Genomic DNA, 27,144 nt, shown 5'->3' on the forward strand with positions numbered 1-27,144 from the left:
GGGTGGGAGGGATGGGTGGCTGGGTGATAGATATTGGGGAGGGTATGTGCTATGGTGAGCGCTGTGAATTGTGTAAGCCTGATGAATCACAGACCTGTACCTCTGAAACAAACAATACATTATATGTTTTTTTTTAAAAAAAAAAAGGATAGTAGGAATGGAAATATGAAGGGGGGGAATCGGTGGGGGAGATGAACCATGAGAGACTGTCGACTCTGAGAAACAAACTGAGGGTTCTAGAGGGGAGGAGGGTGGGGGGATGGGTTAGCCTGGTGATGGGTATTAAAGAGGGCATGTATTGAATGGAGCACTGGGTGTTATATGCAAACAATGAATCATGGAACACTACATCAAAAAAAAAAAAAAATTTTTTTTAAAATAAAAAAAATTTAATGCCCAAAAGGGGAATTTAAGTGTCAGAGGGCCTATAATACGCGGCAAAAAGAAATAAAGAAAATCTATGTAAAAAAAAAAAAAAGACTCCTGAAAAAAAATCCCTAAATATTTGGAAATTTTAAATAACCCAGGGCTCAAATAAGATCTCACAAGGAAATGAAAAACTATATTGAACTAAAAGATACTGAAAACACAACATATTGGGGCACTTGGGTGGCTCAGTTGGTTAAGTGTCTGCCTTCAGTTTGGGTCATGATTCCCAGGGTTCTGGGATCCAGCCCCACATCAAGCTCCCTGCTTGGCAGGAAGCCTGCTTCTCCCTCTTCCACTCCCCCTGCTTGTGTTCCCTCTCTTGCTGCATCTCTCTCCGTCAAATAAATAAATAAAATCTTAAAAAAAAAAAAATCTCCAAAAAAAGATAAATGTAAGTTAACAGTATCAGAAATGAATGAGGGGATTATCACTAGCACCCTACAGTTATTAAAAGGATAGAGAATAAATATAAACAACTTTATGCCAAGAAAATGAAAGGCAAATGAAATGTATAAATTCTATGAAAGATGCAAATCCCCAAATATGACAGAAGAAAGATAAAGTCAGAATAAGAGGAGAAAGGAACACTTCCAAACTCAGTTTAAGTCAAAGTCACAGAAAGACATTATAAAAAAAATGCAGACCAACTGCCTTCACAAACAGATATAAACCCTTAACAAAAAAACAGAATTTTGCCACATACAAAAAGAATAATGCATCATGTCCATCTGGGATTTATCCAGAGATTCTTTTTGGTTTAACATTTAAAAAACAAAATCAATGAATGTTAATTCACCATTTTAAACAGAACAGGAAAATCACATAATCATAATTGACACAGAAAATTCATTTGACAGAATTTAATATTTAATCATAATAAAAACTCCTAGCAAATGAAGAACAGAAAAGAATTCCCTCAAGGTGATAAGGAATTCCTATGAAAAACTTTTAGATAACATCACACTTAATGGTGAAAATACTGAACTCTTTCTCTGTCAGACTCAAAGCAAGGGAAGGATGTGTGCTTTTATCACTTCTATTTAACACTGTATTAGAGGTCCTACCCAGTGTAATAGTCAAGAAAAAGAAAGAAAAAGCACACAGATGAGAAATGAAGAAGTAAAATTGTCTTTATTTGTAAATGACATAACCGCCTATGCAGAAAAGCTTAACAAATCTTCAAAAAAGCTTTGCTTTTAATAATAAATAAACTGATCTAGCAGGGTTGTCAGATATGATGTAATTGTATCAAAATCAATATATTTCTATAAATTAGAAATGAATAATTAGCAAATGGATTTTAAAAAGATACCATTATTATAATGGCATCAAAAACATGAACTACTTAGAGACAAGCTTAAAATATGTGTAAGACCTACACGTTGAAAATATAAAACAATGTTGAAAGATATCAAAGAACACCTAAATAAACAGACAGACATACCATCTTCATGGACTCCCATAAAACAAGAATGGTTTTATGTGTAAGCCTTGGTACTCATGATGACAAACATTTTTTAACCAGAAGAAAGATAACTATTAAACAAAAAATCAGAATATAGCCCTTTCATTTATTTTTTCCCAAATGTTAAGCATTATGTTAAACTTATTACTCCTCTCAAAATGAGAATAAGTAATTTTGTAGGAAAAAATGGAAATAAAAAATTTTGTTAACAAATTTGAATATTTAAACCAAGTAGAAAAATTCTTACAAAAAACTGACCAAAACTGAGCAGTAAGACAGAAAACATGAATCATCTGACAGGCATAAAAAAAAAAATGTCAACTGTCAAATATTTTTTTCTACCTCAGGCTTACACGGCTTTATCTACAAGCTCAGTCAAATATTCAAGAACAGAGTACTTCTAGTATCACACATATTTGTCCACAGAAGACTCCTTAATTTGTTTCATGAAACTTAATATAATTATGAAATCAAAATGTGACAAGAGTAATGCAAGAAAGGAAGGTTACAGGCCAATGTTATTCATGAAAATAGGTGAAAAAATCCCAATGGAAGAGCAGCAGGTCAATTTTAACAATATATGTGAATAATACATCTTGACCAAGTTGGGCTTATTCTAAGAGGTAAAACATTATGATCTAACATAAGAAAAAAAATTATCACATCAATATTTAAAAGATAATTATTGTATCATCTTCAATAGGTACAAAAGAAAGCAATAATATACTCCAGCTTCATTTATGATGAGAACTCTGTGAAGCTGAAAACTGAAAGATACTTCCTTGTAAGGTTTCTACAAAAATATTACAGCAGAAAGTATACCTAAATCCCTTTTGTGAGTAACAAGATGAAGATGCCAGGTATCATCACTTCCATTCAACATTATACTAGAGGTTGTGGCCATCAAAATAAAGCAAAATGAAATACAATTAGTTATAAAACTGGGAAAGTAGAGATTAAACTTTCATTACTGTGGATCATATTATTATGCACATAAAATATTCTAAGAATATAGAAATGGATAATTAAAATTAATAAGAGTTAATAAGCTGCTGGATTTAAAAAATGGGGACAATAACATATCATTCCTCAGGGGTCATTGTGACACCTTTCTTTCTCTTTAATATTTATTGGTTTACTTGAACGGGTAATATACATATGTGGTAAAATTCAAACAGTAGAAAGACTAGGGGAAAAGTATCTCTCACTCCCACTTCTGAAGCAACTACCGTGATCAGAAGTGAAATCTTTCCAGATAAACTTAGCATTGTTACTGTGAACTTCAACTGTATGGCAGATCAAGCACATCTTCAGGGCTTTCTCAGGATGTAAAAGAATCGTAAGTTTTCTATCTGGTGATTCTACTCTCTCCCTACCTTGCTTGAGTTTCAGGTAACAAACAACCCTACTTCCAACTTGGGATCTCATCCTTGTTAAAGTGACAAGCCATATTTTATATTCAATTCTAAGCCCTTTGATCACCTAAGAGAAGTCTCTAGGTTTCTCTTACAGAAAAAGCAACTCCACAGAGGGTCACTTCTATATTTCTGGACATATTATTAACTGGCCCTCAGGATGAAATGGACTTGACTATATAAGACAATCTGTATTCTTAAAATCAAATTAACAAAACATGTGGACAAAAATATGCTATATAGATAGCCAGAGTGGCAAAGTGGAATAAACAGTCATTGGAGTCACAAACATTTAAGCTCAATGGTTTAACACTTCCAAACTATGTTATCATGGACAAGTTACATAACCTCTCTAAATCTCACTCTTCTCAACTGTAAAATAAAACTGAGCTAACAGAGCTAATGAAGGGAAGGGAAGGGAAGGGAACTAACAGAGTTGTTATTAAACAAGACACATATATAAATATCTGGCATAGAATATGCATCTTAGAAGTGAGCGTTTTTAGGGGAAAGTTGTTTTAGTTTTTGAGAGAGAGAGAGTGGGGGCGAGCAGAGGGAGAGGGAGAGAGAAAGAATCTTAAGCACGCTCCACACCCAGCATGGAGCCTGACACGGGTCTCAATCTCACAACCCTGAGATCATGATCTGAGCCAAAATCAAAAGTCAGACGCTTAGCCGACTGAGCCACGCAGGCATCCCAAAGGAAAGTTGCTTCTAGTTCTAGGTAAGAATTTAAGAAAAAGAAGGTAGCCAAACTGTCAAAAATCATGAGAAGATGAAAGGATTATTTAGTAATAATGGGTTTTTTGATTTGGCATTAGATGACCTGGTGACCTCAAAAGCAACTCTACCTGAAGTTCAAGTCGGTAGCACTACGGGCCTTTGCACAAGTTCCCAGAGCTAACTCAGTGTTTAGGAGCTGACTCTTAATCTCAGGAAACAAACTGAGGATTGCTGGAATGGAGGGGGGTGGGAGGGATGGGACGGCTGGGTGATGGACACTGGGAGGGTATGTGCTATGGTAAGCACTGTGAATTGTTTAAGACTGATGAATCACAGACCTGTACCCCTGAAACAAATAATACATTATATGTTAATTAAAAAAAAAAAAACCCAACAAACTTGGCTTTTACAGAAGCTTCTGATAAAAGCTTTCCCTAATCTCCACGGTGATAAGGTAACTCTCTCCAAATTGCTTCCACAGAAAGAATAATGTCCATTATCACAGCACTTTCATATCATGACAGTGGCTTCTATATAAAGTTTATTAATTCCATGCCATTTTATTCATCTATCATTATCCATCCTTTTATCATTAGAGTACATATTATATCCCAGGTATTGTGCTATATACTGGAGTTCTGAAGATGAGTAAGATACGATGTCTGATCTTGAGATTATAGAGTAGGAGGGGAAATGGACTTTGAAATAGAAAACTACTATGTTATTATAAGAAATACAGAGTTCACAGGGGCAACTGAGGAAGCAAGAAGGAAGTGATCCTCTATCTGGGAGAGATAAGAAAGGGTTCATACATAAGACCACAAATGAAACATGAAAAAGTAACAGTTGAAATTTCTCAAGAGAAAAGATAGAGGATATATATATATTTTTTAAGATTTTATTTATTTGCGAGAGAGCAAGAGCGAGAGAGCACAAGTGGGGTGAAGGACAGAGGGAGAAGCAGACTCTCTGCTGAGCAGGGAGCTCGATGCAGGGCTCGATCCCGGGACTCCGGGATCCTGACCCGAGCCGAAGGCAAACGCTTAACCGACTGAGCCACCCAGGTGCCCCAAGATAGAGAACATGGTTATGCTAATGCCATGAGTTTGGGGGGAAAATGGTATTTTGGGGTGATGACAAATTATGAGTCAGTTTGTATATTAGTTGATTAGATGAGAGGAACAGGTTGGGGTAAACATGTAAACTATTCTGTCATACCAGAGTTAGGATTTTATTTATGGATAACAAGGGGCCAATGGCAAGGAAAAGACAGAATTACTTTTTTTCTAATAGTGTTCTATTCCCTCAGTGATGTCTCACTCCCCTCCCACAACCCCTAAGGCACCTAGAGTCACTGTCTTTAATCGTATCACTTAATAAAACTCTTAAATCCACATCTATTAAGTTAAGCAAGTGAAATTCTTACAAAAAGCCAAAAAAAAGGTTGTATGCCAGTAGGTAGGAGACAATACCTGTATCCTCAAACATACTTCAAAAGCTGGGGTTTTTTAAGTAGGCTCCAAGCCCAGTGTGGGGCTTGAAGCCACAACCCCTAGAACAAGAATTGCATGCTATACTAAGCCAGGCAAGCACCCCTAAAATTGTCTTTTTTTTTTTTTTTTAGATTTTATTTATTTGAGAGAGAGAGACAGAGATAGTGAGAGAGAGAGCACAAGTAGGGAGGAGAGGGAGAAGCAGGCTCCCCAAAGAGCAGGGAGCCCGACGCGGGACTCAATCCCAGGACCCTGGGATCATGACCCGAGCCGAAGGCAGACGCTCAACCGACTGAGCCACCCAGGCGCCCTAAAATTGTTTTTCTTAAGCAAATATACTGAAACACTTTGATGATGATGATGATGATGATTTTTTTTTTTGGGAGCGCATGCGTGAGCGGTAGTGGGGTGGAGGGCAGAGGGAGATGGAGAATCTCAAGCAGACTCCCTGCTGAGCACAGAGCCCAACATGGGGCTCGATTTCATGACCTTGGGATCATGACCTGGCCAAAACCAAGAATCAGACGCTTAACCGACTGCGCCACCCAGGCACCCCAATATACTGAAACACTTTTTTTTTTTTTTTTAAGATTTTATTTATTTGACAGAGAGAGACTCAGAGAGAGAGGGAACACAAGCAGGGGGAGTGGGAGAGGGAGAAGCAGGCTTCCCGCCTAGCAGGGAGCCTGATGTGGGGCTCAATCCCAGGACCCTGGGACCATGACCTGAGCCGAAGGCAGACCCTTAACGACTGAACCACCCAGGTGCCCCTACTGAAACACTTTTAAATAAACATGTTTGTAATATGTGAGGCTAACTTTAACATTTTTAAAAGGAAACTGAATACAGAAAAAAAGTACTGGTTATTTAATAATCTACCTAACGAGACTACTTCTAATCTTCTCTCAGTATAATGCATTCTACACATTGCTATGAAAATATTCTCATGTGATAATTCATCTCCTGGACAGTGGACTTTAGGAACTTATTAATGCCTACATAAGAAAGAAACACACATCTTTTTTCAGTATGGCATTCAAGACTCTGTAATCTGGAACCTCTCTCATTTCCCAACAGAGTTTCTACCCCATCTTCTTATTTAGACTACTCTATTAGAAGTTTCTTAAACATCTACTGTACTTTCTCTCATCTATACCTTTGTTCACACTGTTCTCCAGCCTGAAGGCAGTGTAGCTAAAAGAGTGTGGGTTTTCGAGCCAGGTAGAGCTGGATTCAAATTCTAACTCTACTACTCCTTATTTAGTTGTGTTATCTTGAGTAAATCAGTTAACTTCTCTGAGCCTTAATTTCACCTGTAAACAGAGGTCAAAAGTATATACCTTAAAAGATTTATGGTGATGACTTTGAATTAAGATAGTACTTAGTATATAATGCCTGGTTAGTACTAAAAAGATGCTGGCTTATGGTCTTCTGTCCAGGCATGTCCTTTACCTCTGTCTTAAGCCTTCTAAAACCCTGTATGTCGTTATGAAGCCCAGCACAAGAGCCAGTATCTTCATAAAGTCTTCCATAATTCTCCCAATTAGAAGTAATCTCTCCCCATCTAGGGTCAATACTTTCAGGGGTAATTCTCTTATAAGGATTTCTTTCATTCAGGCTTATACCATAGTTGTTTACAAATATTTATATTGGGTTGTAAACCATCTAAATATATCTCATATATTTAGAAATGTATTTTATGGGGCACCTGGGTGGCTCAGTTGGTTAAGTATCTGCCTTCGGCTCAGGTCATGATCTCAGGGTCCTGGGATCGAGTCCCACATTGGGCTCCCTGCTCAGTGGGGAGTCTGCTTCTGCTTCTACCTCTCCCTCTGCTCCTCCCCCTGCTTGTGCTCTCTGTCAAATAAAATCTTTTAAAAAAAGGAATGTATTTTATATAATGCAAAATTAATATCTAATGAATTAAAAACAAGTGCAAGTTGTCCAGTTATATGGATTAGTGTAGAACGTGTTGAAGATGATGACAGCAACATTTATTATTTATTGATTGGTCATTAACCTTGAGTTACTCACCTATCTCCATACTTTCCATATATTTTCTAATTTTGTTCCACAATATTATGTGGAAGATACTATCATTCTGATTTCATAGAAGAGAAAACAAAGGCACACAAAGGTTATTAACTTGCCCAAAGCCTCAGATCTAGTATTGAGTGGCAATAGGAATACAAATCCGACAACCTGACTCTAGTAGTCTTAATCATAACACTACCCTAAGACAGAAGTTATAAATGACACATCCCTCCCACGCCTCTTACATGTTTAAAAGCACAACCTTGCCAAATAAGGATCTCAAAAAATTCCGAAACATTTTCACCCCCAAAGCAACTTCATGGTCAGTGTTATAAAACTAAGGAAGGCAAGTACTTTGAAAATTTTATTGGGAGAAAAACAAAGCTAAGACATATGACCTTTAAGACTGAGTCTTCCTTTCAAGTGTGAGAACACTATTAGTGACATGGCAAATGGAAAGTATACTGAAATACTATTCACATTTGCCTTCGAAACACTAGAGCTGCAGCTGAGATAGCCAGTAAAAATTAGTGTAAGAGTTCTGTCTTCAACAGTTTCTTCTGCAATCACTGAATTTTCTTAAGGTGTCCACTAAGTTAAAACTGCATATCCATTTAAATCCTTCAGACAAACACTCAATATGATGAAGCTGGTAAATCACTATGTACAACAATATCTGCAAATACAACCCCTAGAGGACACAGAACATGGAGGAAAATGGCTGAATTTAATATCTTCCTTAAATAAACATAAACAAAGAAGTATATAAAAATTTGAGGTTAACTAGGTTTCAAACAAGAACAACTCACAATCTACATTATATCTGTTAATTCCTTAATATTCTCTCCATGGAGCTTTTTGTCTCTTTTTTTATGACAGGTATCTTTCTTCTCATTGCCAGAAAAGAGTGCTAATTTGGAGTGATGACTGCAGCGTCACTTCAAATAAAAGACCATATATATTTTAGGCTCTTTTCATACCAAAATTATAAACATAAAATAGGGACTTTTGCCTCATTTTTTTTACTTTGGGATGGAAGGGTAGTGATATTTATATTCAAAATAATCTGGAAAATTAGAATGGCTTTTCCTTTCATATATGAGTTCATGAATTCTGTATACAGTCAAATCTGCTTTTGACTCAGGATCCTGTAGCCACAGAAAACTTTAAACTGAATTTGCCCTTTCAGTTTTTCTGTTCATGCATGATCTAGAGTTGCTTTATGAACATCCTCTTCCTATCGCTTGAGTTGAGATGCAAATACAGTATGCAGAGATTTGTAACAGTTCTTCTTCTATCAGTGCTCTGTTAAGTGATACTATTCAGTTATCCAGTTTCTTCATTCCTTTTTATTTTCTTCAAATCATCCCAAAACCTTCACAAACTTCCCCATGGTACCCTCTAATTTAAATACAAAAAAGAGAACATACTCAAAGTGATAACATTTTATTGCTTTGTCTTATTGTGCCGTAGTGGCTTTCCTGACACGCAGAATCATTCTTTTAATTAAAACTATTTTAGAGTAGATCTTCTCTTTTATCAAGTTCATATTGTTTTTACATCTCAGAGTTACAAGTCTTTTACTTTTGTCTGGATATGAGTCATCAGGAGAGCCCCTCACCTGGACCAGAGTGTGTCCATTTACCGTAACACAGCCAGAAGCCTATGCTGCACACGGGTAGCATGTGAGAGCCCACACAAAGATACTCAAACATGCGTTTCGAAATGATCTTCAAAAATTTTTAAATAAACACCATGTAAGCCTGACAGTGTTTTTGTCCCTGACCTTTCTTTTAGCATGTGGTTTTTCTGAATTGACTTCATAAAAATATATGGAAATATGTCTAAGAAAAAATGAGCACAAAACTACAATCTATCAATAACAGGTCCTGCTCTTTAAACTGAAATGTTACAGTCCCCCCCCACCCCGCCTTCTCTATTACAGAGGATCTAAGGCTAAATTATTTGTTTGAATTGAGTTTGTAAGACAGAAAATAAATGAAGTTTGTGATCTTAGAATAGAAGATTCCCATTTTACTACTGTCTCATTTTACTATCTTACAGAGATGGTAAAACAAAAAATCAAAAAACCAACCTTCTATCATTATCACATAACCAACTGTTGAGCTCTACAGGCCAGTTACTGTGCTAAGGACTTTATATGAATTACTTCACTTAGTCTCCACTTAGCAGTCTTAGTGAGGAAAATACTATTTTCATCCTCAATTTACAAAAAAGAAACAATGGTCTTAAAGAGACTAATAACTTGTCCAAAGCCATATACACAGCTATGGAATAGCAAAACTATGAATCAACATATGAAGACTGATACAATATACCAATTGCTGGCTTGGAGCATACTGATTTAATAAGCTTATCACACGCATGGCCCCAACCCATATTTACACAATCAGAATGCAAGGATAAAGGAGTCTTAGGTGAACATTTGATATCTGTGAGAGAGCCTCAGCTCTCATATATTATATATGGATGTTACATTTCAAATTTCATATACCTAGAGTCCTTTCTATGTATAGGATTTGGTCTTTTATGGATCTCCCTAGAAGTATGATTTTAAGTGGTATCACTGGAGAAAAGGGCTTGGCCACAGAACTAAGATGGAAGAGAGTGTTCTATAGTCAGGATATAAGGCTGTGCTAGTAGTCTACTTTTCCCTGACAATCCCAATTCAAGATCTGGGAGATCTGGAGTTTCTTTATCACAAGGAAATATTTTCAAGATCATCCAGTTAAATCCAAACCCTCTCTTTCCTCCCCACTGGTATCCTTGCTTAAGATAACAATGGACACCTATCTGAGCATAAACTATAAAGATTATTATGAGTAGAATGATATAGTCATAATCTACAATTAATAAAATGGGTAATTATTAATAAATTATATTATCTTCATTACATCATACTTCATTTTTTAAATTTTTTCAAATGCCTGTTCTTATAACTTATAATGCATTTTTTTTTATTGGTTCAAATGCCTGTTCTTATAACTAACTTGTCTAGTAAGAGGAAATGAATTAACCCTGCTAATCAAAAGGACTTCTAGATTTGGTGGCTTATATTTCATATTCAAAATTTTTAAGCTTTTTAAGTAAGCTTTTTCTGAATAGTGGAAACATCCCATATTGGAGATATTTTTATAATCACTCTAAGACAAAATGGACCAGATTTTTTTAATGGCAAACTGATGATGCTCTAGGTGCTGGATATTTCCTATACCTATGACTAGATTTAAGAAAGGATAGTACTAATCAGACAGAAGACATAAATGCATATGAAATTCAAAAGAGGCTAATGTGATCATGACTATGAACACAAAATACCAGCCCACTAAATTTTACCACTGGATCTGTCTTTACATGAAAATTCACATTCATTAAAAATGATTTGGTTATAAACTGCTCCTCTCTTTGGCAAAATGACCTTATACATGTATACAGATTGATCTACAATTTCTTTGTAGGACTTCTAAGATGTTTTGCCATTATGAAAGGCTAACAATACATCAACAACTTAAGACTTCAAAGTAGTGCAAGAATCATGTCTAAGTGCCAATTTAGAAATGTAATGTGGGTAGACAGAAACATACACACATACACACACACACAGAGGAAGGAACTAGAAGGAGATCCACCTCCACCAAAAATCTACCTCCACCAGAATCACCAGATTGTCATCTTCCTCCCTGTCTCAAACTTATTTTTTTCTGTCAAGACCTTTTTATATTTAGTATCCAAAGGAACTGTGTTCACATTTAGAGCATACATAACACAAACTGTTCTCAGGAGTGGATACTAAAACTATCTAACAACAAGAAGAGGCACCAACCTATCAGAAAAAAACTACTTTAGCTATACCATTAAATATCTGATTGTCCCTAATTTTAGCATATCCTTGGGTATAACAGTGGTTATAATTCCATCTAGTCTTTAAGTCTAACAGGAAAGACACAAATATTTCATCTTATAATGGGATTTAAAATTCATATTGTGAGGATCAAACTCTGAGCTTCCACAAAACCTCAAATAGCAAAGAAGGATGTATAACTGATGGTACTGGTGCAAGGCACAAAATACTTAACTTGCCTTCACATTCAAATAAATCCGTCTCTAATTACTATGTCAGCTTTTATTTGTTATATATGAGGATCACTCGATTCCTATATTCATATATCTGATTTGAATAGAAACCAGCGGTCACCTACTGGATTTACTGGAGACTGGAGGAGAGAGTTTAAGGGGCATATATGATATGGCAGCAAAAGGGTAAGGGCACATAGATAGCTACATGGAAGATGAAATGGAAAAACATGGTAGCAAGCAGATTCAAAATGATGAACGCATTACAAAGGATTTAAGAACACAAGGTTAAGTACTACATTTCCTGGCCTTGGCTGAAAGATTCTAGAAAATTAAATAGAGTGGTGAGGACACCTCTCAAATATATTTGTAAACATACCTTGAGAAAGATTCAGTCATAAGACATTCTTTTCCCCTTTGAATTAGACCTCAATAATATCTATGTTCATCATTTTTAGTCAGAGGTCATTTTAATGAAGGATCTTGAATCTAGATTTTAATTTCTTGTGTAAAGAAGCAGAGCACAAATAATACAAGTGAGGGACGCCTGGGTGGCTCAGTCGATTAAGTGTCTGCCTTTGGCTCAGGTCATGATCCCAGGGTCCTGGGATCGAGACCCATTTGGGAATCCCTGCTCAGCAGGGAGTCTCTGTGTCCCTCTCCCTCTGCCCCTCCCCCTGCTTGTGCTCTGTCTCTCAAATAAATAAAATCTTTAAATACAAAATCTTAAAATGGTTCATCAAAATGAAGAGTAGACTAATGACTTCTAAAGAGCTTAGAAAAATAAGGCTACTTAATAATTGTCTGATACAGTAATTGCTCAGAGTAAGAAATATATGGGGATTTCAGAACCACAAACAAGGACGGATCCCCATGCAGTAAGTTAAAAATAAGCCCAGCTGTGGTTGCTTCCAGCACACCTGGTGCTATGCATTAGCAATGCTACTGCAGCTGCCTCCCCTGCTACCCAGCCGTCCCCCGCTGACAGAACACACGCACTGAAAAAACTGAGATTTCAAATTTAGTGCTAAGAAGTTAATACTTAGTAGCTAGCTTTTCCCTGGTAATGGTCATTCCTAAAATTTGTTACAGACTTAAAAGTTTACATAAATTGTATTTGGAAAAAATCACTTTCTTAATGACAAATCAATTCCTAATGAGAAAAACTTCATGGAAGCTACCTCTGATTAGCTTCTTCATATCTAAAATATTGATTGACCTCTACTGATAACCCTGATTAGTTAAGCCAATGGCCTCTCAGAAAAACAATATTTCTATATTCAGTCCACTTCCTGGCTGTAGGTTCCTTAATCAAACAAACAATACCTATTTTTAAAGCCATAAAATATCTATAACCCAATTAAGATGGGTACAGAAGTAACCTCACTTTTTTGTCTATTAGAAATCTAGTACACTGGGGCACCTGGGTGGCTCAGTTGATTAAGCATCTGCCTTCGGCTCAGGTCATGATCCCAGGGTCCTGGGATCGAGTCCTGCATCGGGCTCCTTGCTCAGCGGGAGCCTGCTTCTCCCTCTCCCTCTGCCTGCCACTCCCATTGCTTGTGCTCTCTCTCTGTGTCAAATAAATAAAATCTTAAAAAAAAAAAAATCCAGTACACTTATTGGCCAAGATAGTAAACAAAATAGCACAGAAAGCAGTACTTGGAATGCTGGTTTTAAGGTTGTAAGGAGGGGAACGATCAGACTTAGCCGGCTGTCCTAAGCCAGACAGAGACCTCCATGTTTATGTAGGATCACTGCAATCTGCAGACAAAAGGCATTTTTCCATTTGTCCACATGGTTGGTTCCTGCAGGTTCCATTTTTGGTGTGCTTCATTATTAAGAAGGCTTTAGTTATCCAACTTCCCAATTGCATCAGATTCTCATTTAAATACACTTTAATGCATTCAAATAAACTATAGGAAAAAACAGGATTCAGGCAGATAATAGAAAAAGAACCATTAAAAAAACATGCAGCATATAAAGTCAAAGTGATCTTTACTCTGGGAATTAAGGTCGCCAAGAACAAGTACAAGGGAAGAAGGACCGAGATACACACACAAAAAAATCACATACATTCACCACCTTTCTTCCTTTCCGATGCTTTCCAAACTCTTCTCCCTTCTCATTACACAGCCCTAATCAAGTTAATTTTCCTTGCCACACAACAACTCAAATATTATCTCTAGACACCCACAACTTCCCTCACATATCAATACCTCTGGACCCTGAATGCTCTCCTGAATAAAGCTTGAAAACAATGTGCTTGCAATCAGATTATCTGACAGAAAACAGTTACTCCGTACTGCCAGTCAATACTGCGGAGAGCCTCTGACCATGGAACTGTGCATTTCTAAGGGCGCTATTTGCACATTTCCTCCAGAATACTCTGGCAAAACTCTTTGAAGAGTTCTGTACTACTTTAAGAATATCATGTAATACAGAAGAAATAGCAATACGTTTAAGACACGGGGACCTGTACTGCATTTTGATTCTGTTATAGTACTGGCTTCACCTTGGAAACTCAATTTCTTCAACTATAAAGCAGATAATTTTAGGTACTTCACAGAATTTTTATGAAGACTCAAAGGAAACATAGTAAAGTATCTAGCCAAAAAAGGAACTGGCATATTATAGGCACCAAACAAATAAGTGGCAATTATTCTTAACAAAATACTATATCCTACATTTCTTTCTTTTTTTTTTTAGATTTATTTGTTTCAGAAAGAGACAGCAGTGAGGAGGGGCAGAGGGAAAGGGAGAAAGAAACATAAGCAAAGTCCACACTGAGCTTGGAGCCTGATGCCAGGCTCAATCTCAGGACCCTGAGATCATGACCTGAGCCAAAACCAAGAATCAGACGCTTAACCTGCTGTACCACCCAGGCGCCTGAACCTAAATTTCTTTACAATTAAAAGGCAGTTCGGGGGCACCTGGGTGGCACAGTTGGTAAGTGTCTGCCTTAAGCTCAGGTCCTGGGGTCGAGTCCCATGTCGGGCTCCTTCCTCAGCGGGAAGAGTCCCGCTTCTCCCTTTCCCTCTGCCCCAACCCCAGCTCGTACTCTCTCTCTCTAAAATAAACAAGTAAAATCTTAAAAAAAAAAAAAAAGGCAGTTGTCTATATGACTGTCCTAGTATATCACAGTCACCATATTCATGATCTTATAAAATTGATTAAAAACATAAAGTAGGCTCCCTAGGTTAAGTAGATTTAAATTTATTCTTAACTCGGGGGGCAGAGCAAGATGGCAGAGGAGTAGGAGACCTGGATTTCGTCTGGTCTCAGGAATTCAGCTGGATAGGGATCAAACCATTCTGAACACCTACAAACTCAAGAGGAGATTGAAGAAAAGAATAGCAACAACTCTTTGAACAGAAAAGCGACCACTTTCTGGAAGGTAGGACATGCGCAGAAGTGAATCCGAGGAGATATTCGGGAGGATAGACGGCAGGGGAGGGGGCCTCCGTCGGCCGCTTCTGGCAAGTGATAGAGCCGCGGAGCACAAAATCGGAACTTTTAGAAGTCGGCTCTGCTGAGGGACGTCGCTCCAGTGGCTAAGCGGGGGGTGGAACCCTCGTGGGACAGTGTGGTCTCGGGACCCTCGGGGTCACAGAAAGACTGGGGGTGCCTGAGTGCGGCAGAGCTCCCAGGTATCAGAGCGGGGAAGCCGGCTGCAGAGACGGAGCGGAGGCGTGGGCTCTCAGCTTGGGGTTGCCATAAACCGTGATTAGCGGCACAGTCGGGCCACTGCTCCTCCAGCAGGGACCCAACAAGCAGCAGATCTGGGGAGACTCCCCTTCCTCCCCTGGGAGGAGCGGCGCAGGAGTGCACCGCAGGGATCTGCTGGGTTTGGAGACTCCACACCGAGTCGGGTGCCAGAGATAGAAACGCTCGGTCACAGGCCGGGTGAGCATGGAATGCGGCCGGAGACCAGGGAGACGGGAGTGACTGACTGCTTTTCTCCGGGGGTGCACTGAGGAGTGGGGCCCCGAGTTCTCGGCTCCTCCAGGGCAGAGATTGGGAGGCCGCCATTTTCACTCTCGTCCTCCAAAGCTGTACAGAAAGCTTGGAACAAAAGCTCCTGAGAGCAAACCCGAGCAGATTACTTAGCCCGGAGCAGCAAGAGCGGGGCAATTCCGCCTCTGGCAAAGACATTTGGGAACCACGGCAACAGGCCCCTCCCCCAGAAGATCAGCAAGAACAGCCAGCCAAGACCAAGTTTACCGATCAATGAGAACGGCAGAACTCCAGCGCTAGGGGAATAATGCACATAGAATCCATGGCTTTTTTACCATGATTCTTTAGTCTTTCAAAGTTAATTTTTTTTTTTGAATTTTTCTTTTTCCATTTTTCAACCAACATCTTATCAATCCCTTTTTTAAAAAACATTTTTATTCTTCATTTTTAGAGTCATATTCTATCCCTTCATAGTAGTTACCCTTATTTTTGGCATATATATATATAAGTTGTTCTCTCTTTAAAATTTTGAGATACAGTTTCCTCTTACAGATCAAAATATACCCTAAATCTCTAGTGCATGGTTTTGTTCTACTCTCCTGCCTGATCACATTCTCTCCCTTTTATTTTTATTTTTTTAAATCCTCTTCTTTCTTTTTTCAAACAACTTCTTATCAATTCCTTTTATAAAATTTTTTATAATTTTCATCTTTACAGTCATATTCCATCCCTTCATCCTATCAACCCTTACTTTTGTACATATATAAGTTTTTCTTTCTTTAAAATTTTGGGAGGCACTTTCTTCTAACAGACCAAAATACACCCAAAATCTAGTGTGTGGCACTGATCTATGCACCAGCATGATCATATTTGATCATATTCTGGTTTTTTTTGTTTTGTTTTGTTTTTGTTTGTTTTTATCTTTTTCTTTTTCTTTTTTCTTTCTTTCCCTTTCTTTCCCCCCGGCTTCAGGTCTTTTCTGATTTGTTTAGAGTATATTTTCTGGGGATGTTGTTACCCTGTTCGCATTTTGTTCTCTCATTAATCTATTCTCCTCTGGACAAAATGACAAGATGGAAAAAATCACCTCAACAAAAAGAACAAGAGGTAGTACCGACTGCCAGGGACCTACTCAATACGGACATTAGTATGATGTCAGATCTAGAGTTCAGAATCATCACTTTAAAGATACTAGGCTGGGCTTGAAAAAAGCATGGAAGTTATTAGAGAACCCTTTCTGGAGAAATAAAAGAACTAGAATCTAACCAAGTCGAAATCAAAAAGGCTATTGATGAGGTGCAATCAAAAACAGGGGCGCTAACTGCTAGGATAAATGAGGCAGAAGACAGAATCAGTGATATAGAAGACCAAATGATGGAAAATAACGAAGCTGAGAAAAAGAGAGATAAACAACTACTGGATCACGAGGGCAGAATTCGAGAGATAAGTGATACCATAAGACGAAACAACATTAGAATAATTGGGATCCCAGAAGAAGAAGAAAGAGAGGGGCAGAAGGTATATTGGAGCAAATTACAGCAGAGAACTTCCCTAATTTGGGGAAGGAAACAGGCATCAGAATCCAGGAAGCACAGAGAACCCCTCTCAAAATCAATAAAAATAGGTCAACACCCCAACATCTAATAGTAAAACTTACGAGTCTCAGAGACAAAGAGAAAATCGAGAAAGCAGCTCGGTAGAAGAGATCTGTAACCTACAATGGTAGACACATTAGACTGGCAACAGACCTATCCACAGAGACCTGGCAGGCCAGAAAGGACTGGCATGATCTATTCAGAGCACTAAATGAGAAAAATATGCAGCCAAGAATACTATATCCAACTAGGCTGTCATTGAAAATAGAAGGAGAGATTAAAAGCTTCCAGGACAAACAAAAACTAAAGGAATTTGCAAACACGAAACCAGCCCTACAAGAAATATTGAAAGGGGTCCTCTAAGCAAAGAGAGAGCCTAAAAGCAACATAGAGCAGAAAGGAACACAGAGAATATATAGTAACAGTCACCTTACAGGCAATACAATGGCACTAAATCCCTATCTTTCAATAGTTACCCTGAATGTAAATGGGCTAAATGCCCCAATCAAAAGACAGGCTATCAGATTGGATTAAAAAACAAGACCCATCGATATGCTGTCTGCAAGAGACTCATTTTAGACCCAAAGACACCCCCACATTGAAAGTGAGGGGGTGGAAAACCATTTACCATGCTAATGGACACCAAAAGAAAGCTGGGGTGGTGATCCTTATATCAGAAAAATTCGATTTTAAACCAAAGACTGTAATAAGAGATTAGGAAAGACACTATATCCTACTTAAAGGGTCTATCCAACAAGAAGATCTAACAATTGTAAATATCTATGCCCCTAACATGGGAGCAGCCAATTATATAAGGCAATTAATAACAAAAGCAAAGAAACACATTGACAACAATACAATAATAGTGGGGCACTTTAACACCCCCGTCCCTGAAATGGACAGATCATCTAAGCAAAAGATCAACAAGGAAATAAAGACTTTAAATGATACACTGGACCAAATGGACTTCATAGACATATTCAGAACATTCCATCGCAAAGCAACAGAATACACATTCTTCTCTAGTGCCCATGGAACATTCTCCAGAAGAGATCACATCCTAGGTCACAAATCAGGTCTCAACCAGTACCAAAAGATTGGGATCATTCCCTGCATATTTTCAGACCACAGTGCTTTGAAACTAGAACTCAATCACAAGATGAAAGTTGGAAAGAACTCAAATACATGGAGGCTAAAGAGCATCCTAGTAAAGAATGAATGGGTCAACCAGGAAATTAAAGAAGAATGAAAAAAATTCATGGAAACCAATGAAAATGAAAACACAACTGTTCAAAATCTTTGGGATGCAGCAAAGGCAGTCCTAAGAAGAAAGTATATAGCAATACAAGCCTTTCTCAAGAAACAAGAAAGGTCTCAAGTACACAACCTAACCCTACACCTAAAGGAGCTGGAGAAAGAACAGCAAATAAAGCCTAAACCCAGCAGGAGAAGAGAAATAATAAAGTTCAGAGCAGAAATCCATGAAATAGAAACCAAAAGAACTGTAGAACAGATCAATGAAACTAGGAGCTGGTTCTTTAAAAGAATTAACAAGATTGATAAACCCCTGGCCAGACTTATCAAAAAGAAAAGAGAAATGACCCAAGTCAACAAAATCATGAATGAAAGAGGAGAGATCACAAGGAACACCAAAGAAATACAAACAATTTTAAGAACATATTATGAGAAACTCTATGCCAGCAAATTAGATAACCTGGAAGAAATGGATGCATTCCTAGAGACGTATCAACTACCAAAACTGAACCAGGAAGAAATAGAAAACCTGAACAGACCTATAACCACTAAGGAAATTGAAGCAGTCATCAAAAATCTCCCAACAGGGCGCCTGGGTGGCTCAGTCGGTTAAGCGTCTGCCTTCGGCTCAGGTCATGGTCCCAGGGTCCTGGGATCGAGCCCTGCATCGGGCTCCCTGCTCAGCAGGAAGCCTGCTTCTCCCTCTCCCACTCCCCCTGCTTGTGTTCCCTCTCTCGCTGTGTCTCTGTCAAATAAATAAATAAAATCTTAAAAAAAAAAATCTCCCAACAAACAAAAGCCCAGGGCCAGATGGTTTCCCAGGGGAATTCTACCAAACATTTAAAGAAGAATTAATACCTATTCTTCTGAAACTGTTCCAAAAAATAGAAATGGAAGGAAAACTTCCAAACTCGTTTTATGAGGCCACCATTACCTTGATCCCAAAACCAGACAAAGACCCCATCAAAAAGGAGAATTACGGAGCAATATCCTTGATGAACATGAATGCAAAAATTCTCACCAAAATAGTAGCCAATAGGATCCAACAGTACATTAAAAGGATTATTCACCACGACCAAATGGGATTTATCCCTGGGCTGCAAGGTTGGTTCAACATCCGCAAATCAATCAACGTGATACATTAACAAAAGAAAGAACAAGAATCATATGATCCTCTCAATAGATGCAGAAAAAGCATTTGACAAACTACAGCATCCTTTCTTGATCAAAACTTTTCAGAGTATAGGGATAGAGGGTACATACCTCAATATCATAAAAGCCATCTATGAGAAACCCACAGCGAGTATCATTCTCAAGGGGGAAAAACTGAGAGCTCTCCCCCTAAGGTCAGGAACATGGCAGAGATGTCCACTATTACCACTGCTATTCAACATAGTATTAGAAGTCCTAGCCACAGCAATCAGACAACAAAAAGAAATCAAAGGCATCCAAATCGGCAAAGAAGAAGTCAAACTCTCACTCTTTGCAGATGATATGATACTTTATGTGGAAAACCCAAAAGACGCCACCCCAAAACTGCTAGAACTCATACAGGAATTCAGTCAAGTGGCAGGATATAAAATCAGTGCACAGAAATCAGTGGCATTTCTATATACCAACAACAAGACAGAAGAAAGAGAAATTAAGGAGTTGATCCCATTTACAATTGCACCCAAAACCGTAAGATACCTAGGAATAAATCTAACCAAAGAGGCAAAGAATCTGTACTCAGAAAACTATAAAATACTCATGAAAGAAATTGAGGAAGTCACAAAGAAACGGAAAAACGTTCCATGCTCATGGATTGGAAGAACAAATATTGTGAAGATGTCAATGCTACCTAGAGCAATCTACACATTCAATGCAATCCCCATCAAAATACCATCCACTTTTTTCAAAGAAATGGAACAAATAATCCTAAAATTTGTATGGAACCAGAAAAGACCCCGAATAGCCAGAGGAATGTTGAAAAAGAAAAGCAAAGGTGGCGGCATCACAATTCCGGACTTCCAGCTCTATTACAAAGCTGTCATCATCAAGACAGTATGGTACTGACACAAAAACAGACACATAGATCAATGGAACAGAATAGGGAGCCCAGAAATGGACCCTCAACTCTATGGTCAACTCATCTTCGACAAAGCAGGAAAGAATGTCCAATGGAAAAAAGACAGTCTCTTCAACAAATGGTGTTGGGAAAATTGGATAGCCACATGCAGAAGAATGAAACTGGACCATTTCCTTACACCACACACAAAAATAGACTCCAAATGGTTGAAAGACCTCAATGTGAGACAGGAGTCCATCAAAATCCTAAAGGACAACACAGGCAGCAACTTCTTCGACCTCAGCTGCAGCAACTTCTTCCTAGAAACATCGCCAAAGGCAAGGGAAGCAAGGGCAAAAATGAACTATTGGGACTTCATCAAGATAAAAAGCTTTTGCACAGCAAAGAAACAGTCAACAAAACCAAAAGACAACTGACAGAATGGGAGAAGATATTTGCAAATGACATATTAGATAAAGGGCTAGTATCCAAAATCTATAAAGAGCTTATCAAACTCAACACCCAAAGAACAAATGATCCAATCAAGAAATGGGCAGAAGACATGAACAGACATTTTTCCAAAGAAGACATCCAAATGGCCAACAGACACATGAAAAAGTGCTCAACATTGCTTGGCATCAGGGAAATCCAAATCAAAACCTCAATGAGATACCACCTCACACCAGTTAGAATGGCTAAAATTAACAAGTCAGGAAATGAGAGATGTTGGTGGGGATGCGCAGAAAGAGGAACCCTCCTACACTGTTGGTGGGAATGCAAGCTGGTGCAACCACTCTGGAAAACAGTATGGAGGTTCCTCAAAAAGTTGAAAATAGAGCTACCATATGATCCAGCAATTGCACTACTGGGTATTTACCCCAAAGATACAAATGTAGGGATCTGAAGGGGTACGTGCACCCCGATGATTATAGCAGCAATGTGCACAATAGCCAAATTGTGGAAAGAGCCAAGATGTCCATCGACAGATGAATGGATAAAGAAGATGTGGTATATATACACAATGGAATATTATGTAGCCATCAAAAGGAATGAGATCTTGCCATTTGCAACGACGTGGATGGAACTGGAGGTTGTTACGCTGAGCGAAATGTCAATCAGAGAAAGACATGTATCATATGACCTCACTGATATGAGGAATTCTTAATCTCAGGAAACAAACTGAGGGTTGCTGGAGTGGGAGGTGGGGTGGGAGGGATGGGGTGGCTGGGTGATAGACACTGGGGAGGGTATGTGCTATGGTGAGTGCTGTGAATTGTGCAAGACTGTTGAATCTCAGATCTGTACCTCTGAAACAAATAATGCAATATATGTTAAGAAAAAAAAAAGAAGATAGCAGGAGGGGAAGAATGAAGGGGGGGAAATCAGAGGGGGAGACGAACCATGAGAGATGATGGACTCTGAAAAACAAACTGAGGGTTCTAGAGGGGAGGGGGGTGGGAGGATGGGTTAGCCTGGTGATGGGTATTAAAGAGGGCATGTTCTGCATGGAGCACTGGGTGTTATGCACAAACAATGAATCATGGAACACTACATCTAAAACTAATGATGTAATGTATGTGATTAACATAACAGTAAAAGAATTTTTAAAAAAATTTATTCTTAACTCTTTCCTAAAAAACTAAATAGATTTTATTATGGCAGCTAATGGTGTTGTTATTTTTTGCTCTCAAAGTAGAAGCAAGGAATATAACAGGGGCAACGCTAAATGAAGTACAATTAGAGAAGAATATACTTGAATGGCAGCTGGTAAAATGCATTGTATAGGTGCATCAGTAACTGTCAAAAACCAGAAACCAAGGACAGGGGAACAAAAAAGTAGGGATTGAGCTGGGAAAGGATGAGAGGATTTAAGTAAATGGGAAAGGGAGGACAGGCAATACAGAAATTTTTAAATTTAATGACTTGGAAGAAGGTACAGCCAAAAGAAAATAAGGATATTAGTATTTTAAAAGTTGAATAGAAAAATCAAAGGAATACCATTTCATAACAAATTTTTCGGTTGTACAGAATAAATTCCTGAGCTCAATGACTGATTTAAACTGACCTCACAGTAGGGCGTCTGGGTGGCTCAGTCAGTCAAGCTTCAGACTCTTGATTTTGGCCCAGGTCATGATATCAGGGTTGTGAGACTGAGCCCCATGTAGGGCTCTGCACTGAGCATGGAGTCTCTCTGAGATTCTCTCCTTCTCCCTCTCTGCCCCACCCCCTCATTCACATGCGCTCTCTCTCTCTCTCTCAAATAAATAAATAATAAAATCTTTAAAACAGATCTCACTTCTTTTTGTGGCCATTTAGAGTCTTTGAAAATTTAGTTAGATGAAATTTGTTAATTCAGCAAATACTATAAAGCAAATATAAGAAGAAAAAAAAAGCTCAACAACTGATACTTTATAGTACTTTATTACTTATGAATCCATGAGCAGTGTGTTAAGAACAAAGACTCTGGAGCTTCCAGGCTGGTGAAGTCATCCAGGTGATAGGAAGACGGCTTGCCCAGAACAGGCATGAGAGCTCTATGCTCCGCCGCTGCCGCCACCACCACACCACCAGCAGCGGCGGCCCCTGTCCCTGTGCATCTTTCCCAAACTGGCTTTCCCTGAGTTGTATTCCTTTATAATAAATTAGTAAAGGTTTCCTCAAATTTGGCTGATTAAACATCAGGACATGCTACCTTTTGGGAGACAGATCTTTGACTCCAGCTTTAAGATCCTGATTTACTACAAGCACTACAAGAACGTTCTAGCTTTTACTTGTTCTGAGGAGATCAGAAAGAATCACAGCCTATTATCCAATGTTGCCCTTAGAGTTGGTCTTTACAACATATTCCAAAGTGACCAACTTCCACGGGGACCTAGAGAGACTCCTAATGTGGCTCTTGAAAGGGTTTGAGGTAATAATACCTAATTACTCCTGTGAAATGAAGAACAGGTCTGTGGTGGCCACTGCTAGAAACACTTGTTTTCCCCCTTCCCTGATGGATACGTTATTGGATCGCTACAAATTTCCACAGGTGGGATTAAGACCGGATGTGTTGGGGATGGGATCATTGTTTCTCCCATGCAATTTTAGGCTATTTAATAAAAAGAATGAAGAGAATTATGCATTCCATAAAGAAACACCACCACCACCACTGAGGTTCCTGGGTCTCACCTTCTTTGATACTATAACTTAATAAGTCTGAGGTTTAGAAACTTGCATTTTTAATACAAATCCCAGGAAATTAATAATTCTAAAGTAGATAATCAGTAGGACCATACTTTGAAAAAACACTAGTATAGACAGTGCAAACCGTCTACAAATGTTGAATTCAGAGAAAGGAGAAGTCTGCATTTTTCTGCTATTGGGCAAGGGGCTGGTGAGAGGGAAGTGGAAAGATTTACTTGTTAATTTAAAAAAACAAAATTACTGGGTGCCTATTTTCCAGATCCCAGGCAAGGCCAAGATAAGACCAAGATGAACAGGACAAGAGTTTTTAACCTAATGAGGCTTTTGAGTTCAATGAAAATGATTACATATTTAAAGCTTATTTTAATACTTTTTTACATAATCTATATAAGTTTATTTAGTTAAAAATGATATTATATTCAGTAATGGAATTTGAAATACAGAAGTGGCTCACAGAAATTTAGTAGAAAATTTTACCTCACAAATGGAAATCTATGAGAATTTAAAATAAATACAATAAAATGGGAAACTGAGAACTAGGTTGTTACCTATACTAGTGTGGTTTACATGTACTAGTAAGTAAATGTACTATTCTCTTTTCTTTCATCCTCCCATTTCAGTATTTTAAACTAGTCCATAACAAAGGAAAATACACGACATCAGCACAACTTCACAGAATGCAGTTTTGAACTCTTCACTTCTATTTTCAAGTGACATTATATACCTGCAAAGGATTCAAGTAAGACTGAGGGAAAGAGTGAGTTAACACAATGAAAATTCAGATGTTGACTTTTACTGCATTTGGAGTTACAAGGTCTTAAACATTACACTTTTTAAATATTTATTGTTTATGAGGTGATGGGAAGAAGTAGAGGCTGTTCTTATGGGACAAGTTTGTAAGACTTGGAGTTACAGAAAAATATAATGGACCTTCTTGTGAAGCAGGAATTCCTGGCCACCAGAAGTATTCAAAATGTTTGAAGGATACCCCATTAGAAATGTGATACAATTCTTTTCTACATTGGGCAAAATGTAAGGAATCTAATGGTAGTCATCATCTACCCAATGAATACTCTACTACTTCTGTGGCTACAAAACTCAGCACTGTACTTAAAGGACTTCCTGTCTAATGACATTACAATATGTAACACAAAGAAGTCCAGAAAAGGGTATCTGGGCATAGTAAGCAGCAAGGTCAAAGGCACAAGCGTAAACAAACAAACTATGATGTGGTATTTGAGGGTCTTCAATCAGTTCAGTGTTGCTGGAGTGTAAAATGTGCCTATGCAAGTGGTAGGTGATCATGTTGAAGAAGTAGGTGTTAAATAGAGGGTGCTAAATGTCACATAAAAAAGCTTAGATTTTATTCTGTAACCATTAGGACATGACAGAGCATTTTAAACAGCACAGGTAAATTAGCCTGGGACTACTAGGTGATGGCCAGGGATGATGAAGGCCTGAACTAGGAGGGGTAAGTGGCAGAGTAGCAGGGGACAAAACAGAGGATGGATTCAAGATTAAAAGGAATATGAGAACAGATTTCTAAAATTTCTAAGATTCCATTCTTTAATGGTCAAAACTTTGTACTTAAATACATTTGATTTTAAATTTATAGAATACTCAAGAATAGGGGTGCCTGGGTGGCTCAGCTGGTTAAGCATCTGCCTTCAGCTCTGGTCATGATCTCAGGGTCCTGGGATGGAGCCACCGCCAAGGCTCCCTGCTCAGCAGGGAGTCTGTTTCTCCCCCTCCCTCTGTCCCTCCCCCACCCCCGGCTTGTGCTCTCTCTCTCTCTCAAATAAATAAAATCTTAAAAAAAGACTACTGAAGAATAGGATTGTATTTAATAAAATTTTAAAAAATTAATCCAGTATTTTCCATGTTGTAGTAAATCATAGCAATAATCTGTATTGTCTGAATTTCTATAGAAATCCCCTTGGTTCATAAGCAGAATACCAAATTGGCATAAATGTGTCTTCACAACTGTCAGTTACATATAAAAAGTCTGGCAAACTTTATAGATAATTTCCTTATTTGAGACTCAATAATTAAAAATCCTAATGGGTTAATATGTTACATTATAACTTCTAGATACCATAAATATTTTCCTCACACTTCAAAAATTCTTGTCCCTGGCTAAAGAGGTCTTGAGACTTTCATTAGCAAACAAATTTCAAATAGATGATTTCATTGCTACTACCAATTCAGATACTGAATTATCTTTTGTAATTGAGAGTACTTCTGTCACTAAACTAAATGATTACATGCGGTATGGCAGGGGAGGGGTGGGTTACAGATGAACATATAAACCATATTTTGCAAAAGATAATTATCCCTAAAACGTAAGAAATAAAAAACCTATTACTATTAATAGAGTTCTGAAATATGCTGACAATACACAAATTTAAATAGCAGGAAGTAAGTCTAAGATAATTAAAAGTGATTGTTAAAAACCCTTCTATCTGTAGAAGTAATACAAGTACTGAAAACCATAGTTCAGCTTAGAGATGGAGAAAGCTGGAAAGAGCAATGCCCCTATGATAACAAGAAAAAAAGCTGAACAACTGCTAATTAATGACATTTCTTGAACCTGCCTGTGTCGCAGGCAAAACAATCTAAAAACCAGAAGAAACTGGTACCTGCAGGAAAGAGAACGCCAGAGTATTTGCTTACCTGAAACAGAAATAGCTGGATAAGTCAGTAGGAATTTTAAGTTCATGTTTAACAAAAGGTTATATGGTGGCTAGCGTGGAAGTGTGAGGCCCCTGCAACTATAAACATTGGGGGTGGGAGAGTAGCATGTTCTTCCAAACTTTGCTTGTATGATCCCCACCAGGGAAGAATGGAGAGAATCTTCAGAAAACTTCTCATGTGGTATTGGCTGGAGGAAGAGAACAACCATTTCCTAAAACCATGCAGATGCACACCTACTATGTCCTCTAAAGAACAAAAGGATTAGTCTGTAGAGGAAAGGGCTGGGGGTAAGGGGGTGGAGGGGCTTATAGTCTGAGGGCACTGGTAGAAATTACTGCAGTTGAGGGAGAAGAACAGGAAACAAAATGTTTTACTCTTGGGGGAAGGGCAGGAACATATGCTAGGTCCAGCATTTCATTTGGAAGATGGGCAGAAATGATTGTGAAGTCCACACGCCCAAGACCTAGGTTCACAGGACCAGACTTGGAATGAGGATTAATCAAAACTTTAAAGAACATCCCTCCTCTCATAACCACCCCCACCACATAAACAAGGAATATAGCAAGGATTGCTACAAGAGACAGATTTGTTCTGGGAAGCAGTGCAAAGGGCAGGCTGAAAACCCAACAGAGAACACAATGAGAAAAATCCTCTGGCAAAGCAGCCAAGACTCTAAACACAAAGTATTACTAGAATATGGTCCAATGAGGGTAATCATAGCAAGAACAAACTTAAAAAAAAAAAAACAACTAAATCA

At 38.3% G+C, this 27,144-nt stretch overlaps 1 protein-coding gene and 1 non-coding gene across 7 annotated transcripts in view; both read right to left on the reverse strand.

The window, feature by feature from the left end:
* Nucleotides 1–27,144, reverse strand: part of COP1 (COP1 E3 ubiquitin ligase) — a 264,311-nt gene that overhangs the window by 15,766 nt on the left and 221,401 nt on the right. The window lies entirely within an intron of this gene.
* LOC118551685 (small Cajal body-specific RNA 3) lies at nucleotides 13,336–13,476 on the reverse strand. The gene has a single exon (XR_004925193.1).

The sequence above is a fragment of the Halichoerus grypus genome, chromosome 7 (assembly GCF_964656455.1).
Source record: "Halichoerus grypus chromosome 7, mHalGry1.hap1.1, whole genome shotgun sequence".
Classification (NCBI taxonomy): Eukaryota; Metazoa; Chordata; class Mammalia; order Carnivora; family Phocidae; genus Halichoerus; species Halichoerus grypus.